The 17,864-nt window shown below is 34.4% G+C and overlaps 1 long non-coding RNA gene across 1 annotated transcript in view; it reads left to right on the top strand.

Annotated features, from left to right (window-relative positions):
- The first annotated feature begins 1,504 nt into the window (after window positions 1-1,504).
- LOC145296109 (uncharacterized) overlaps window positions 1,505-17,864 on the top strand; it is a 30,691-nt gene continuing 14,331 nt past the window's right edge. Inside the window, exon 1 of the long non-coding RNA XR_013869965.1 lies at window positions 1,505-1,604. This is a non-coding gene — a long non-coding RNA (uncharacterized LOC145296109). The remainder of the gene's footprint in view (window positions 1,605-17,864) is intronic.

Raw genomic sequence — 17,864 nt, forward strand, 5'->3', positions numbered from 1 at the left:
CCTTTTTTTTCTCCCGTTTGTTTTTGTTTTCTACAATTAATGAACCAGTTTACAAGTAAAAAATAATTTGTTTTACTTTTTAATTACCAACACAGTAGTGAATTTATTTTTTTTTTTTCTCCCATTTGTTATATTGGTATTTGAGCGGAGAATCTAACATTTCTTTTCATTTTGAGAATTGTTTTAGTTTTTAATTACTAACACAGACACAGCGGAGAATTTAACTTTTTTTTTCTCTCCCATTTCTTATTTTGAGTGAAGAATTTATTTTATTTTCATTTTGAGCTCTTTTTCCGATCCGGCGTTACCTTTTATAGGTACTCTTGCAGTCCTCCTGCACTTTACGACCCGAGCTATTTTTTAACGCTATTATTTAGAAACCTATTGTTTAACATGGGGAAGGGAGGGTGTATTGTAACTTCTGTACTTTCACCTAACAATTCAATTAAAAAAAAGGTAAATATGAAGAATTACTCCACCCTCGAAAATTCTTTTAAAATTACCACTCTTAAAGGTTTACCAAACTTTTATATTATAAAAGGGTGCTTCTGCATTTTACGACCCGCGTTATTTTTTAATAGTATTTTCAAGTTAAATTCAAGTTTCACGATATTTTTTTTTAAATTTAATTGTTAGGTGAAAGTACAGAATAGTTACAATACACACTCCGTTCCCCATGTTAAATAATAGGTTTCTAAATAATAGTGTTAAAAAAAGCTCGGGTCGTAAAGTGCAGGAGTTCTATAAAACTGCAGAGTGCAGGAGTATCTATAAAAGGTAACGCCGGATCGGAAAAAGAGCTCAAAATGAAAATAAAATAAATTCTTCGCTCAAAATAAGAAATGGGAGAAGAAAAAAAAGTTAAATTCTCCGCTGTGTTAGTAATTAAAAACTAAAACAATTCTCAAAATGAAAAGAAATGTTAGATTCTCCTCTCAAATACCAATATAACAAATGGGAGAGAAAAAAATTAAATTCGCTACTAACAAATTATTTTTTACTTGTAAACTGGTTTATTAATTGTAGAAAACAAAAACAAACGGGAGAAAAAAGGAGCTCAAAATGAAAGAAAAATAAAACAAATTATTTTTACAATTGTAGCCATCCGTATTATAAGATTTGTGTGACGTCACTTCCGATGTAAACAAAAGAATGCGGAGCGTCAGGATAACCAAAAAAATAATTAGTTCATTATATTCCGCGATCATTATTTGATAAATACTGAAAATTTCATTAAATTGGTTAGTTTCCTGATTTTTGGTGATTTTTTTTAAGTAAAGGGAGGGGTCAAAATGTTTATACATTTTGAGCATCGTCGTTCATTTTGCCCGTACCTATGTTTAACATAATATCAATTCAAAGAAGTTGTTTGTCATCTTTTATATTTTGACGATTAAAATCTGAAAATTTTTAGATAAATAAAATGATAGTTATAGTTATGATATCCACCCAAAAGATTAATCATGTGTTCTCTGAAATTTTCTGCGAACCTCTTTTGACGGTTGCCATCTTGAATATTCCATTCGTTAACACAATATTTTTTTTTGATAATCGTTTCTTTCTTATAATCAAAACAAGTCATTCGAAAGCAAGTTAAAGAAAATGTGAGTATTATTTCAACCCCTTTTCTTTTGAGGGTTCTTTTTTACAACGGAGGCTCAACCGAATCATCATATTTCACTTTCTTTTCTATTTAGATAAAGGTTTCCCAAATAATGTATTTTTCTGTATAAAGAACTAACAGACATCGGTTTTCTGTAAACATCACAAAAATAAAGAAAAATACTGATTCTAATGAAATTTTCGGGTTTGTATTACTGTACATATAGATTCGAAAAAGTTGTTAAAAAACAAATATATAACAAATAAATGTTATCAAAGGCAAGATAAGTTACTTTTCTACCAAACTGGATATATTTTTCGTGTTTTTATTCAAGGTAACATGTTTATTCAGCTCGAAAACCATACAGTGTTTACCGATGTATTGGAAAATTCAAGATGGCGTCTGACTCTCTCTTTAACACGGTAAATTTCAGAAAAGGTGTTATAAATAAAAAATTGGATAAAATACTGTTAAAACTCGCTCAATAAATGTTACCGTGACATAGGTTGACATATATTCGGCGGTTTTTTAACCGTATTTTGCCAAGTTTTTTTATTTATAACACCTTTTCCGAAGCTTACCGTGTTAAAGAGAGAGTCAGACGCCATCTTGAATTTTCGAATACATACATCGGTAAACACTGTATGTTTTTCGAGCTGAACAAACATGTTACATTGAATAAAAACACAAAAAATATATCCAGTTAGGTAGAAAAGTAACTTATCTTGCCTTTGATAACATTTGTTTGTTATATATTTGTTTTTTGACAACTTTTTCGAATCTATGTGTACAGTAATACAAACCCAAATTTTCAATGTTTGTAGAAAAATAGGGCTTTGTTTTATTATACACATAGATACGAAAAGGTTGTCAAAAAACAAAGGCAGTCTTGCAGTTAATCCCAGCAAAGTTCGACAACTTTAGAAGGGTCACATCAGTATTTTACACTGTTAAATCACGAATATTATGAATTATTAATTTTAAAATAAAAATAAAAAATATGTAATTAATATAAAATAAATTATATAATTAATATAAAAAAATATGAAAATTTGTTCCATTTCAGTTGGGGAGACGGCGTGAGAAAGGACATGCGTTTCCACGAGTTATTAAAAGCATAGGACAACAATACACTTTTTAAGAAATGTTTAATTTTCAAAGTTGTTTTATTTTGTATATTGTGATAATTAAATTGATTGACTTACCGAGGGTGGCTCGGTTGGAAGGGAAAGACACTCATGGCTGTGAACGGCCCAGCCTGGTGTTTTTTAATGAAGAAAATAGAATGTCTATTCCTTATAGCTTAAATAGACATTCCAGTCTCGTTTCAATCTCGCTGAACGAGAGATTGAGACTATAAAAAGAGTCACCTTTGTAGGCTTGTTGTTGTTGTTGTAGTTTGTTCTTGTCGTTGTTAGAGATTTATCAGACCGGTACGACAACTGTTAACAGCGCGTTATATTTACAAGAATACATTTGCTTGTAAGCAATGAGGTAATTTTTCGTTGCAAGCTAAATGTCTTTTCTTTCTCCCCCCGCCACTCGTCGGTAGGAAATATCGACAATATATAAATTTATATTTTGTTACGTGATTCTGGTTCATTACTTCAGATTTTATTTTCTTCATTTTTCTGTTAAGACAATAAATGCACTTTCTAAAAATTGCTTCATTTTTCTGTTAAATAAATAGTTATAAATATATAAAAATGTGTATTTTGTTCGTTTACTTTATTTAATCAAGTGCTTACTTCCAATATTAAAATATTTTTTATATTAATTATATAATTTTTTAATTTAAACTTTAATAAATTTTTTTTTTAACTAATAATTTGTAATATTCATGATTTGCCGATGTAAAATACTGATGTGATCCTTCTGGAGTCGTCAAACTTTGCTGGGACTTAACTGTAAGACTGCCAAAACAAATATATAACAAATAAATGTTATCAAAGGCAAGATAAGTTACTTTTCTACCTAACAGAATAAGTTTTTAGTGATTTTATTTAATTTAAAAAGTTTATTCTGTTCGAAAAACATAATCTTTATTGCTCTATGTGAAAAAGACAAATGGCGGGCGTGTTGGATATGTTAAATTTAGGAAAATGAATTCAAACTAAAATTTATACAAAATACTGTTAGAAACCCACTCAATATATGTTACCATGGCACAAACGGACATATATTGATATATTGAGTTCCCAACAGTATTTTGTATAGTTTTTTTAGTTTGAACTCATTTTCCGAAACTTAACATATCCACCAGTGAGCACGCCTCCATTTGTCTTTTCTAATACAGTTCTAATAAATCAATCCCCCATATTGGAACCACTCGATGAGAACATGCACACCCCTCTTATATGAAAGATTTTTCATTTATTAATCTAATGGTTATAATATTATAACCTTTATTATCCAATGTATTTCGTATTGTTTTTACCGGTCGCCACATTTGTTTTTGTGCATGGTCATTCAATTTTTGTGCACTCTTTACAAATATTTAGATATTGAATTTTTTTTTTTTTTTGGATAATATGCCCGAGTAGTGTCGAATCGATAATAATCCATTGAAAAAAATTGAAAGAAGATGAAAAGAAAAGAAAATACAAGGGTGTGCATTGTACAGGTCCACCTTAGATTTTTGTGTTAACAGACTTGAAAATATCAGGAAATAATAATTAATATTTAAAGACTTTTTTAAGGCAAATCTTATAAGAAAAAGTGGAAATTGTGAAGTTGTAAAAGTCACACTCCATGATTGAAGTGTATCTGCATGTTTTTAAAATGTTTGGAATTTATGACTCCCCCCCCCCCACATATCCTTCATCTCTCCTCCTTACTATCACCAAACTGGAAAAAAATGCTTACGATTACAGGCCTCGTTAACTGTTACATTGCCAAAAAGTGGGTGGTTGTTTTACATTAAATTTATATAGAAAAAAATTTGCATTATTATTTTTTAATTACTTCTTTTATATTATTTTTAACGGCTATTGAAACGTATGAACTAAAAAATTTAATTTTGGTTTCTTTTTAGAGGGTAAACTATGCTGTGTTAGGTCATAAAAATAGCAACCCTTTCAGTTACTGTTTCTGTTATAAGACCGCAGATACTATTAATCTCAGATTGGATGCAGCCATTGTTGGCCTAGCGCACTCTCATAAATAAAGTTGTCATCATGCTCACTTTGTCGTTCAGCTCTAATTTCTTAACCAAATACCAACAACAATCACTTCATGGTGGCAGTGGTTCCCTTTGTTTCTACCCTACTATGAACTAAAGCTAAACACAATAAAACAGCACGCATCATGCCAGGTGGTAAAAAAAATATACAATGTGTCATATTGCAAACTGTAAGTAAACATTGTTTCCATTGTTGTATCATTCAAATAAATTAAATAATACGGCACAACTTTTGCCAATACTGAACTTCTCTGACCCAGATCTGAGTGAAGCCATGGCGTTTTTCAAACAAAAAATGAGTTAAAATATAGAAGATGAAGAGATAGTGGGTGGAACATAGCAATCTAGGAAAATATGTCATGGTATAGGGGATCATGGCCTAATACGTCTAAATGCTAGTGGCCTCACAAAAGAAGTCACTTGAGTACCTATGGAACTTCTTTGAAATCCAGCTTAGAGTGAATGTCAATTTTAGGATCCACAAACTTCATCTTATGCAGTACTGCCAGAAGTAAAATGAGTCATTAGACTTCATCACAGGAGCCAGAAGGCTAGCACATAAATGCGACTTCACAGATAAGGAGGTGAGCAAATGACTTATAGAGTTTATCATATTCTCAACATCATATGACACAGCCAGGAGCAAATTCTATAGCAAACCAAAAGGCTACAGTACAACCAACGTACTGACCAAAGACCAGAAATATGAAGCCCTTACTTCTGGAAATGAGCGGCTGAACCCGCTTGGAATGTTAACAGCTGACAGAGAATATATCATTAACCAAATCAGGATGTGTGGAAAGTGCAATACAAGCCACAAACCCAGACAGTGCCCAGCATACAATGATGTGTGCTTGGCATGTGGTAGCAAAGGACATTGGGTGAGGTGCTGCAGAAAGACTAAATCAAGGGAACACAGAAAGAAAAGCAGACACAGGTACAAGTCTTGCAACCACAGGTACCATTCCGCAAACTCAGTGCAGAAGACAAAAGGAAAACCTTGACCATATCGATATTGGTACTGACAAAATTGAGTACCTACAGCAGTTCCACTCTAACCATCAGTGCTAAATGCATGGGTGTATAATCAGGGAACACATGATGAGGCCTACATAACCCTGAATATCTGACCACCTCATGTGAAATGCAGAACATACCAGAAACTCATCTCATACAGAGGAAACTGAATTTGGTGTTTTGGAACCACCAACTTTCCATGTCAGTATAGACACTCAGAATAGACAAATACAATATTTTATGTTGTGTGTAGATGTACCAGGACCTGTAGTCATATAACTTTTGACATATGAAAAGCTGAAGTTAATAACCATACATTTGGGCACCTTTAAAAAGTCTTATTACCTTAAAAATCAAATGTTTATAAATGAATCTTTTGTATTTACCCGAAATTCAATTCTTTAGTTGGTAAATGAGAAATTATAGAGAAATCTTTGTATTTACCTAAAATTCAATTCTTTAGTTTTGCTTTTTGAAGTTTCTTTTGGCTGAAATGATGTCCTAGAAGCCTTACCAGAGTTCAAACGCATCATAGATTAACAACTGTTTAGATTGGAAGTGGCACATCTTTTTATACAGAATTTCCTGATTATTCTAGATTGTTATTAGGTTGAAAAAAAAAACACTTTTGTATTCTCTCGAAAGTCTTTCTAGATAGTTCTTAAAATGAATTTATAAGAACCTTTATATATATTTCTATTTAATTTATTATTTTTATATTATTTATTAATTGTTAATTTGTTATTCATTATTATAACACATATTAGTAATTATTTTATTATTATACAATTAATAATTATTTATTAATTATAATACATATTATATTATTAATTATTATTTTATTATGCATGTTATTATAAGGTAAATATTTTAATATTTTTTATAAAGAAAAATAAAATGTCACAGCAATTTTTATAATGACAATGGGATACTGGTCAATCAACCTGGATGAAGAATCAGAACTGTTGACAACTTGCAGGACTCCATTTGGATGAGTATGCTGGAAGCATCAATGTCTCCTTTAATTCCAATCACCATGGATTTGGGACTCTGACCATTAAAAGTGTTATGACCAGCTCAAAAAATTATTACTAATTACCCTTTCATACTACAAGATGAAACGATAAAATTGTCACCCTAGAAAAGGCGTATGATTCCATTTCCATTTGATGAAAACCGGTTTTCTTTTTTTGTTGCAGACCATCTACTAGTGTACAAATCCCAAGAGCGATAGGAGCCTTCTATAATGTCTGTAACTGCACAATATTCAACGAGCGAGATCAAAGGTGCACTGCTGTATAACTCATGCTTTCTACCTATCCAAGTTATTACAACAGGACCATTGCTAGCACGCTCAAAATACAAATCCGGAGGGTTCAACTCTTGATTGCACAGCTCAGCACATCGGATTACTCACAGTTATGGTTTTTGTTGTGGTTTCAAGTGAAGGCCACATCATGCCACCTCACATCCTTGAAGTCGGTTTTAAAGTCAACACCAAAGTGTACGTAGATGTGCTGAAGAGTGTGGCGATCTCCTGGTGAAATCAGGTGGCTGTTGGCAGACGCCGGCCCACAAGTCCAAAGAGACCCAGGTTTGGCTTCAGAAGGAGTACTACGATTTTGTACCCTCCTTTTACTGGCTCTCCTTCTCCTTTGACATGAACCTGCCTGTCAGCTTGAAGTCAACACCAAAGTGTACCTGCATGTGTTGAAGAATGTGATGATCAGGTAGCCATCGGCAGACTCTGGGTGTGACAGCAGGATTCGACATTCCACCCTGTACGATTATACTAAATCCACATCACTGGAGGTGGATGCCTCGCAGAATGGCTTCGGAGTAACACTAATCCAAGATGCCCAACCAGTTGCTTTTGGATTCAAAACATTAACTGATACACAAACGAGATTCAGCAACATCGAACAAGAGATGTCAGCAATTATGTATGGTATTAAACGATACTATACCTACCTTTACGGAAATGTTTTTCCATCATTATAGACCATAAATCACTGGTTACAATATATGCTAAACATTTGTATCTAGCACTACATTGGCTATAGTGAATTCTGTTGAAGATCCAGGGCTACATATATTGAGAAATATGCAGACTGGGTAGTAAAATGATCCTTGTCGACACCCTAACTTGATTGCCCAACTCCGAAAATGACAAAGTAATTAAGATAGGTGAAATAGTAGATAACATTAACACTGATGTTGATGAGGATCAGGCCATCTCAATCATCAAATTCTCATTCAAAAAACAGAAAATGCTCCAAAACGAAACAGCAAAGGACCCAACTATGAATCTCAATAAGGAGATCATATATGAGCAAGGGCCAGTTAATATTCATGAATTACTTGCCGGGATCCAGTCATATTGGTCCTTCCACAATGAACTTGTCATTGAATCTGGAATTTGGTTCAAGGGCTAACAGGTACTCATCCTGGATTCCATCAGGGAAGGCATCTCATACAAGCTCAACCAAGTGCATCAAGGCATAGAGAAAACACTATGACTTGCAAGAGAAAGCATTGAAGGCATGTACCGGGCAAATATCAACAAAGATATTGAAAGCATGTGCAAGTCCTGAACATTTGCCAGGAATACCAACTGATATGATGTGCCATCTCATTTTTGGGAGTTCAGCGCATCAGACTTATTTGAGATTGATTACCAGCAATTCCTGCTCTTGGTAAACAGGTATGCAAATACCCAATCTTTGATGCAATGCTAACACTAATAACCAGCAAAGTAGTGGCAGATAAAACAATACTATACCTCATTTTTTGGTTGTCTAGACGAAAGTGGTTTCCAGTTCTCTGGACAGGTTTTACAAATCTTTATCGATTTCTAAGCATCAGACACGTCACAAGCTCATCTTATCAAAAGGCATGTAAGACATATTAAATAAACAATTAAAAAAAATTCAAAAAAGAAAGAACTGAAATCCAGTTTGCTCTGCTGTCACCGGCTGAAATACTTTTTAGAAGACTTGTATCAACTGCCTTACCCAGCCGATCAAAACCAGGAAAGTGTTGTGTTACCAAACCTATTACTTTCCTCTCTAACCCTCTCTTCTTCCTAGATAACTCTCCTATGAAAGGAGGCAAACTTACTTGACGTAAGATGGCTGCTCAATAAAGTTGCTGTTTCACTTAGCTCTGTGTCATCCTCATTCCGATACTAACCCATGAATGTAACATGGTGGCAGCATGTTTACAAAATTAGTATCATCCAAGAATAACGTGTATTTCTTTCAGTTTTAATTTCTGTTATGTTTTGTTTCTTCTTACACCCGGTCGCTCCCATGTGGATATATTAATGTCTCTCGCTTCATGCCCATTGTTGATCCCTACAGTCTGTTGCTATTGTCATTATTTTTGGGTTGCTGTGACAAGCGATACTGGCTTACATTTTTTTGTCTCAGCATTAATTTCTGAAACAGAACACGCTTGTATCTCGGCAATGTCTGCCAAAGAAAATATTGCTACTGCAACTAATACAGTTTCCTTGACTTATGATATGTCTGTCTTACACATCACAACCCCAGAATGATTCATGTTTTATGGGAATAAGGGAGACTCCTGTAAAATCTTTCATAAATGATGGTCCAACCACTCATTAATGACAGGTCTGGACCATAAACCACAAGAAATTCAAGTTGTTAGCTTGAAAACTGCCTGGTCGATGATGCTATAAAATATACAAAGGCATGCACTGAGCCCACTGTGGAGGACATACTACAAGCACTGCAGGAGTTTTTTTTTTCGGAATTCTCAATGAAACATCTGAGAGATTTGCATTCCATCAGAGGAAACGGCGAGAGAGAGGTCTTTTACAAGTTTTGCAATGATCTAAGAGTATTGCCGAAGATGTGCAACTTCTGCACTCGAGACAGTGACTCACTTCTGCGAAACCATATTATAGAAGGTATCTGTGACCAGTTAATCAATCAAGAATTGCTTAAAATACAGAACATCACTCTACAGAAGAGTGTAGACATATGCAGAGTGGTAAAATAGCCTCAACTCACAGTCAAAGAATAGGATGAGATACAGCCCAGATAATGAGGGTAAGTGAACCCAGAAAAACTAGAGACTAGGCTAAACACAATCACTCTCATGGGGCATCGCATCACCAAAGATGGCATTGGAGTCGACCCAGAAAAAGTGAGAGCTATGACTGATATGCCAGCATTAGGAAACATTGGAGCTCTCCATAGATTCCTAGGCATGACAAACTATATAGGAAAATTTATTCCAAATCTGGCAACAATGACAAAACGCCTCCAGATCCTGACCAAGAAAGATGTTCCATGGGCATGGTCAGATTCCCAACAAGCAGCTTTTAACTCTGTAAAAGAGGCAATCACAAACTCACCCATATGACCGCATGTGAATATGGGTTAGGAGCAGTACTAACACAGATTGGCAAACCAGTTGAATTTGCAAGTAAATCACTATCAGATGCTGACCAAAGATATGCAAAAATTGAGAGGAAGATGCTGGCAGTTGTATATGGCCTAGAAAAATTTCACCACTATACTCATGAAAGAGAAGTGGTAGTTTTGACTGACCACAAGCCCCCTCTCTCAATCAGCAAAAAGCCCCTATCAACGGCACCAAAATGGTTACAGAGCCTCCTGCTACGGGTCCAACAATAAAAACTACATACCTAAATATGAGCTGGGGAAAGATATCCCATTGATAGATACACTGTTACCAGCACGAACAAACAAGCCAAACTTGGAAGAAATAACGCCAGTAAATAATCTGACAATCCAACCAATACAAGACAGTAGGCTCACAAAGATTTGCCCAAAAGACAATTGAAGACTCAAACATGAAAGCACTGGCAGAAGTAATTGTTAAAGGGTGGCCAGATGATAAGAAAAGCCTGCCCAATTCGACCAAACTGTTCTTAAATACAGAGATGAACTTTGTCCAAAATGGACAATACTGCAAGGACAGAAAATAGTCCAACCGCATGCTATGCAGGCCAAGATAAAACAAAAGGCACATATCAGACACTTAGGAATGAATACATGTCTGCAAAGAGTGAGGGATCTCATATTTTAGCCAAAAATTCTAATGAGATTAGACATTACATCGAAACCTGTGACACCAGTGCAACCTATGCAGATCACCAGCCCGTAGAAGCACAAATCATAGCACCAGTGTTGGAAAGACCTAGGTAATAAGTAACAGCAGATTTATCATGGGGATGAAACAACTAGCTGATCACAGTGGACAGACATAGCGATTTCTTTGAAATTGACAAACTGGGTGCACCCACATCAGAATGAATGCATGAAAGCACATTTTGCAACACCATGGAATTCCAAACGTACTGACGTTCGACAATGGTCCTCAATTCTCATTGCACACATTCAGAAAATGGCTGTTCAAACATGAAACAATATCACCAGACAATAGCCAAGCAAATGGTACTGCCGAAGCAGCAGTAAAAATAACCAAACACGTCTTCTAAAAGCATCAGAAGAAGATTCCGTTTTATGGCTGTTGAACCTACACAACACGTCAACCTAAGGGCTAAACACCAGCCCAGCACAAAGACTCTGATAGAAGAGCAAGGTTAATAGTGCCAACTGTTGAATTAAAACTTAAGCATATTTGCCCACACTCAATTTATGAAGCATGGAAACAGGAAAGGAGGCTCAGACACCATGAGACAGGGAAAGATTCAACAATCAGTGGCAATGTGTGAGTCCAGCCATGCAATCCCTTCACAGGAGTGAAGGAAAGCAACAGTTTGAAAACAAATGATTGGCAGGTCATATGAAGTAGAGGCAAGAGATGGACAACTATACTGCCAAAAACAAGTGATTCCTGCGCAAAACGCCTGAGTCAAAACACACCTTCCCAGGTCACCATCAGACTACATGCAGCTGATGCTCACCTTCAGTTCCATATACAGCCTGACAAATCCGTACCCCAAAGAGAAAGGATTGCACAGAAAAACGAGTTAGCTGAAGAAGGCATTTATGAAAGGAATGACAGCCAACATGTTCAGAATGCGCTATTCGAAAACTTGCATGCTATAATGAATGAACAATCCACCCTTTCCCCATGTCACCATTCAAAACCCTATCCCTACCCCTTCTACTTCAAGCGTGAAAACTCATCATGACCTTTATAGCGGAACCATAAAATTATCACTATTATTTTCAGGTCAGTGTGTATAGTTACTAAATAAACTTGACAATACATGGCACCCTGAAACCATTATCAAGAATTACAAAGGATCTAGAAGCTACATAGAAGAGTCACTCAATGGAACTAGTCTGTGGCAATCACATCCATTTGTACACCATGCCAATTCTAGTGAGGAAAATGTTCACTTTGGTATCCTTAAAATTGGCATCATGCAGGACACGATAGGACCAAGGCAGATTGATGTTGAGACAAAATCACCAAACCCAACATTACCAGAACTAAACTAGATAAAAAACAAACGTGGCCCACTTCAAACTAAATCGGGCAGAACTATAAGAACACCCATGTGGCATAATGACTGCTCTTATCCCATAGATCATAATACCATCACACGTTATGAATCAAAGACAAAGGAGACAACAAATATACACATAAAACTAAACAAGGGCTATTATAGTACCGTAGATACTATTTGCCTCGGATTGCCTGGAACCAGATGTAACTCTTATCGACCTAGTATGTTCTCATAAATAAAGTTGTTATACTCGCTGATGCTTTTATATTATAATAACAAAAAAATATTGAATTTCAAGTAAAACAAATGGTACCTACGTAATCGTCATGTCGAAAATAGTAATATATAAAAAAATGTGGAAAACGATAAGGTAGAAAAAATTATTCATGAAAAACAGTTCAGTAAAAAGAGTAAAAACAGTTTGATAAGATTACATGCTTAGTCAGACATATTGGGTCAGGTAACAAAAAGGGGAAGTAACTCGGTAAAAAACAAAGAATTTATTCAGAAAACAAAAAATAAGCATAACATATATACATAATTTGATTTTTTTAAATAACTTTTTAACTGTTTGATTTTTTTTATTTATGAAAAAAAATAACTGATTAAATTTGTGAGAAATTGAAAAATTAATTACCTCCTCTGTTAACTCTCCCATTCAAATCGGAAGATTTTGAAACCAAGTCTTTTTTCCTTATCGTTTTTGATAGTTTTTTGATATATTACTATTTGAGACATGACAAGGTCTCAAATAGTACTGCTAAGGTATCAGTTGTGTTACTTGAAATTCAATATTTTTTCGTTATTCACTCGATCGCTTTATCATTCAGCTATGATTTCTTAAGTAAATACCAACAGTTAACACTTCAGTTTTCACTTCATTTCCGTTTGCTCCCTCGGTTTTAATTGTTTTCATTTATAGTGAGCCGTTTATACCTACCAATAATTTGCTTTGTCTAGATCAAACACACAGACACAGAACAAGCTGTGTGCAGTAGCACACACATGCAAACATCACATAACTTTGATACACATGCATTTCCTGTGACCTCTGACATAGCCTTCCGTTTCCCTTCTTTTCTCCCTCTTTTTTGCTTGACACCAAGCAGTGCACACATATAAACCCACACGCTTCATAACTATGCACTCGAAGAGCAGCAAACAGAAATGCATATTTTTTGTATAAACATTGTTACCTGTAAGATGCTTACACGTAGAGCTAATACAGTATGAACAATCCAAGACTGTTATAATTTAGCTATATATCGCTCATGTAAAATATGAACTATAACCTCTATTTGTGCACACTTCCACAGAGGTCAACACGTACAAGCCACTATCACACGTCCTTACGTGCCTACCAAATTATTGCGTGTTGCCTACTATATATTTTCGACACTCGTCGAAAGTTCCTCGTCGATACTGGCGCTGCTGTTAGTGTAATTCCTACACAATATAATGATACAACAGCAGACCCATTTTCACTGCAAGCTGCGAATGGCAGTTCTATCAGAACCTACGATACCTCATCCCTCACTTTGGACCTTGATCTTAGACGTCGTATTCCATGGATATTCATCATCGCCGATGTGAAAACATCCATTCTTGGTGCTGATTTTCTTTCCCATTTTCAACTTTCCGTTGATCTAAGAAAACGTTGTTTAACTGACACAGTTACATCTCTTTCCATTCACTGCGGTATGCTTTCCTGTGATACACTAAGCATCCACACAGCAAGCCCATCAAATGCAATTTTTGCAGATTTGTTGAACCAATTTCCTGAGTTCATCCAACCCTTTTCCCACCTGGAGAATGTGACATCACATTACAACCTGTGGTGCTCCCGTACATGCCAAGCCTCGACAATTGTGCCCAGAAAAGTTGGCCCTAGCCCACTCAGAATTTCAACACATAATGGACCTTGGAATAATATGGCCTTCAAGCAGCCCATAGTCATCTCCACTCCACATGGTACCTAAGAAATCGGAGAGAGACTGGAGACCCTGTGGAGACTACCGTGCTCTGAATGCAGTGACTGTTCCAGACAGATACCCTATTTCACACCTGCATGACTTCTCAGCTTCCTTATCCGGATCAACTGTTTTCTCCCGAATTGATTTAGTCCGTGTGTACAATCAGATTCCCATCGCTGAGGAAGACATTCCTAAGACAGCCATATGCACACCCTTTGGACTATTCAAGTTACTTCCCCTTCAGAATTGTTAGGTGAAAATACAAGGTAAACTCACCAATGGGAGTAAATATCGATATTGAAATACCCCAGCCAAATCACCACTAAAAAATCGCCCCCTGTCCATCAAACTTAAACATTGAATCAGAAACTCGAAAACAAAATGAAGCGAACTTTATTTTTATTAGAAAGATGGATTTACCTCGTTATTATTTTAGTAAGAAAGAATTACTATTTCATTATCTTTTTTAGTAAAATAAAATAAAATTATTAATCCTTTTATTTTTTCCATGCGTACTAAAAATGGAATAAATAAACAACGAAATAATAATAAAATTAAAATTAAAAAAAAACTCCAATTTTTTTCTTGGTCAAATAACACGACAAATAAGTAATAAACAAGAATTATGGGATCTCAGCCCAAAGGCCAAGGAATAAAAAGCCCCCAAAACTTTCAATCTTTTAATTATATGAGAATTTGCTAAGAATTTTATTCAACAATTTAAAGGTTTTTGAAGAGTTACTAAGTAACTATTAACAAACGATTAAAATTGCTTTGTTTACAAAAAAAAAAAAAAAAAAAAAAAACGAAATACGTAAAGCTTTTAAACTGTCGAATAAAAAGTCATGGCTTTAAAATTCTTAGCAAATTCTCATTTAATTCCCCTGAGGATAGCATCTAAACTCGAGAAATACACGATCTAAAATATGTAAACATTCATTGAAAACTAACCAACATAAAGCAGAAAGCCTTGACCTTCTCGATGTAAAAGACGGAACGGCATGATCTGAACTGCAAAATAAAACGAAAGATTCTTAATTGTTTGTGTATGTTATTGTTTTCCGATTACACAATAGTGTTTGTAAAATAAATATTTTTCATAGCTGTTTCTCAAAGTGTGACTTCAGTTTTCCTTATTACTTTAAATTTTCAATTTTTGCCCGTTTCGGTTTCCGTTTCAGTAACGCCATTTTGTCTTTCGTTTGGTTAGTTTTTAAGCAATGTTTACATATTTAAATCGTGTATTTCTCGAGTTTAGATACTTAAAATAACGAATTTTAACTAAAAAAAACTCTTCATGTGATAATATTTAACAAAAGAAAAAACAAAAAACTTTTTAATGGCCATAGAGAATTATTTTCTTGCAATCAACGTAATACTAGATTAAGTAACATTACCAAATACAGGATAGATAAAGGAAGCCATTCCCCCTTTCATGTTAAAAGGGCTGTCCTACGTAAATAATAACGTCATTATTTAAGGAAAAAATTAAAAAAAAAAAGAAACACTTTTAACTTGGAGAGAAGCAACCGGAAGTGAAGTAAAAATAGTAATTGTTAAGATAACATTTTTAAAAATAATTATTATTTTCCTTCGATTTATTTATAAAAACATATACTGAGATAAATACATGGTAATTTTAGAATTTCATCAAAGAAATCGCGGTAAATTTTTACTTGGTTTCCACCTTAACGTTTTCCTTTAAAATGACGTGTATGTTTTCAGGTATGCTAAAAACGAATATCACATTTTAAATGTCCATTAATAAGTAGTTTCCTGGATATTAAGCAGTGTCATTTTTTGTTATAAACGATGGCCATTGTTGTATATGCAAGTGTGCGCATATTTTTAGAGCACAAATATTTTTAGAGCACGTGTATCAAAAATATACGCGCTTGCACATTCAACAATGGCAACCACTTAAAACATAGGGAATTACATTGATTAATATCCGGAAAACTATTCATTTGCGAAAAATTTAAATTCGATATTCGTTTTCAGCATACTTAAAAACCTTTTAAAATTGTCACTTTAATTTTAAGAAAATGGTAAGGTGGAAACCGAGTAAAAGTTTACCGAAATCGCTCTTTCGAAATGGCTAATTTCTTTACTTCTTTTCTTCTTTAATTTTCTGTGAACCTGTATTTCCGGTCACCATCTTTGATTTAGACTTCAACTCATAAACAAAGTAACTTCAAAAAATCGTTTCTTCCTTGAAAGCAGATAAATCATTGGAAAACAGATCTTAAAGCAAAAAGTGAGTATTACTTGCATTTTATTATTTTAAGGAAGTTCTTTTTTTTTACTACAGAGGCGCGAATGAAGCATTATGGTTCCTTTTCTTTTAGATATAGATGTCCAAAATGAGTAAGCGTTCCAATTGTACGTGTAAACAAAGAACTCAACACTTGATTTTTAAAGCATCACAAAAAATAAAGAAAATTAATGGACTTTTCAATACTTAGACAAAAATATTTTATTTTTATAAAGGAAGCATTAGTAAAGATAAAACTTCCGTTTGGCTTTTTTTTAATTTAGTTTCGGTGCTTATTTAGAATCACGCTTATTCCAAACAAAAAAAAGAAAAGACCAGAAAAATTGACATTGCGGCATATTTCTCTAGGCATTTCATTGTTGCATTACTTCACTTGTTTTCTAAACGGTGATAGCTGATTTAGTGTCCCCAACGAAACATTTTCCAACAGATACTTTAACTGAACGAATTTATCACATTTTAGAAAATTATTTGTAGGTACGGGCAAAAATGTCAGACTAAAGATATGGGCATAGTTTTGAAAGCTGGTTTATCATAATTTTTTTTTTGTAGGTTTCCGAGTACTTTTTGATTGTATTCAAAAGATTAAACCCTAAAGTTAATTTCCAAAATGAAACACGTGGAAAAAAAAAATAGTTGTAATGAAAAATCTTTCCACGGCAACTTGCCAAGCTAACAAATTTTTGAAGTTAAATAAATACATTGTAAAAATCCTTTGAAAGATAAATATTAGTTTTCTGGTTCTATTTTAAAGATAATTAGTAAAGTCCTAAGATATTGAATTAAAAAAACAAAAAAAAAACACCTTCTTTGTACAAAAATAGCTTAATAAGCCCCCCCCCCCCAAAGCGATAGGTTCTTGCTTTGTTCAACCAAAACAAAATGATGTCATGGTCACATCGATTTTACGGAAGCTCAAAATGTCAGAAAGTCAAAAGGCTGTCTGAAATGATGTCAGCTAGTTAAAAGATGGTAGGGGGTGCTGGTCTTCTTTTTTTCTGATAATTCCCACATTGGTTTGCTCTTTAAATTTCAACAGAAACTTTATTAAATTAAGATGATGCGCCATCTTTAGCTATCTGCTCGATAGAGTGAGTAACACCCGTAACAGGTAACAGTTCATGGATTTCTTTGGTGGTTGCAGGATATTGTTCTCCATGTTGTTCGGAGAATAATTGCAGCTGGTCAAAGGTTTTGAAGTGATGCCTTCCAGGATGAATTAAAGTAGTCGTCTCTGGAGTTCATGGTGAATTGCCTCTGGACTGCAGACAATGGGGAGTCAAACTGTAGACTTTTATAATCATCTCGGAGAGACATTAATAATAAGAAGAAAATCGTGC

The sequence above is a fragment of the Euprymna scolopes genome, chromosome 16 (genome assembly GCF_053919585.1).
Source record: "Euprymna scolopes isolate OS-2025 chromosome 16, ASM5391958v1, whole genome shotgun sequence".
Classification (NCBI taxonomy): domain Eukaryota; kingdom Metazoa; phylum Mollusca; class Cephalopoda; order Sepiida; family Sepiolidae; genus Euprymna; species Euprymna scolopes.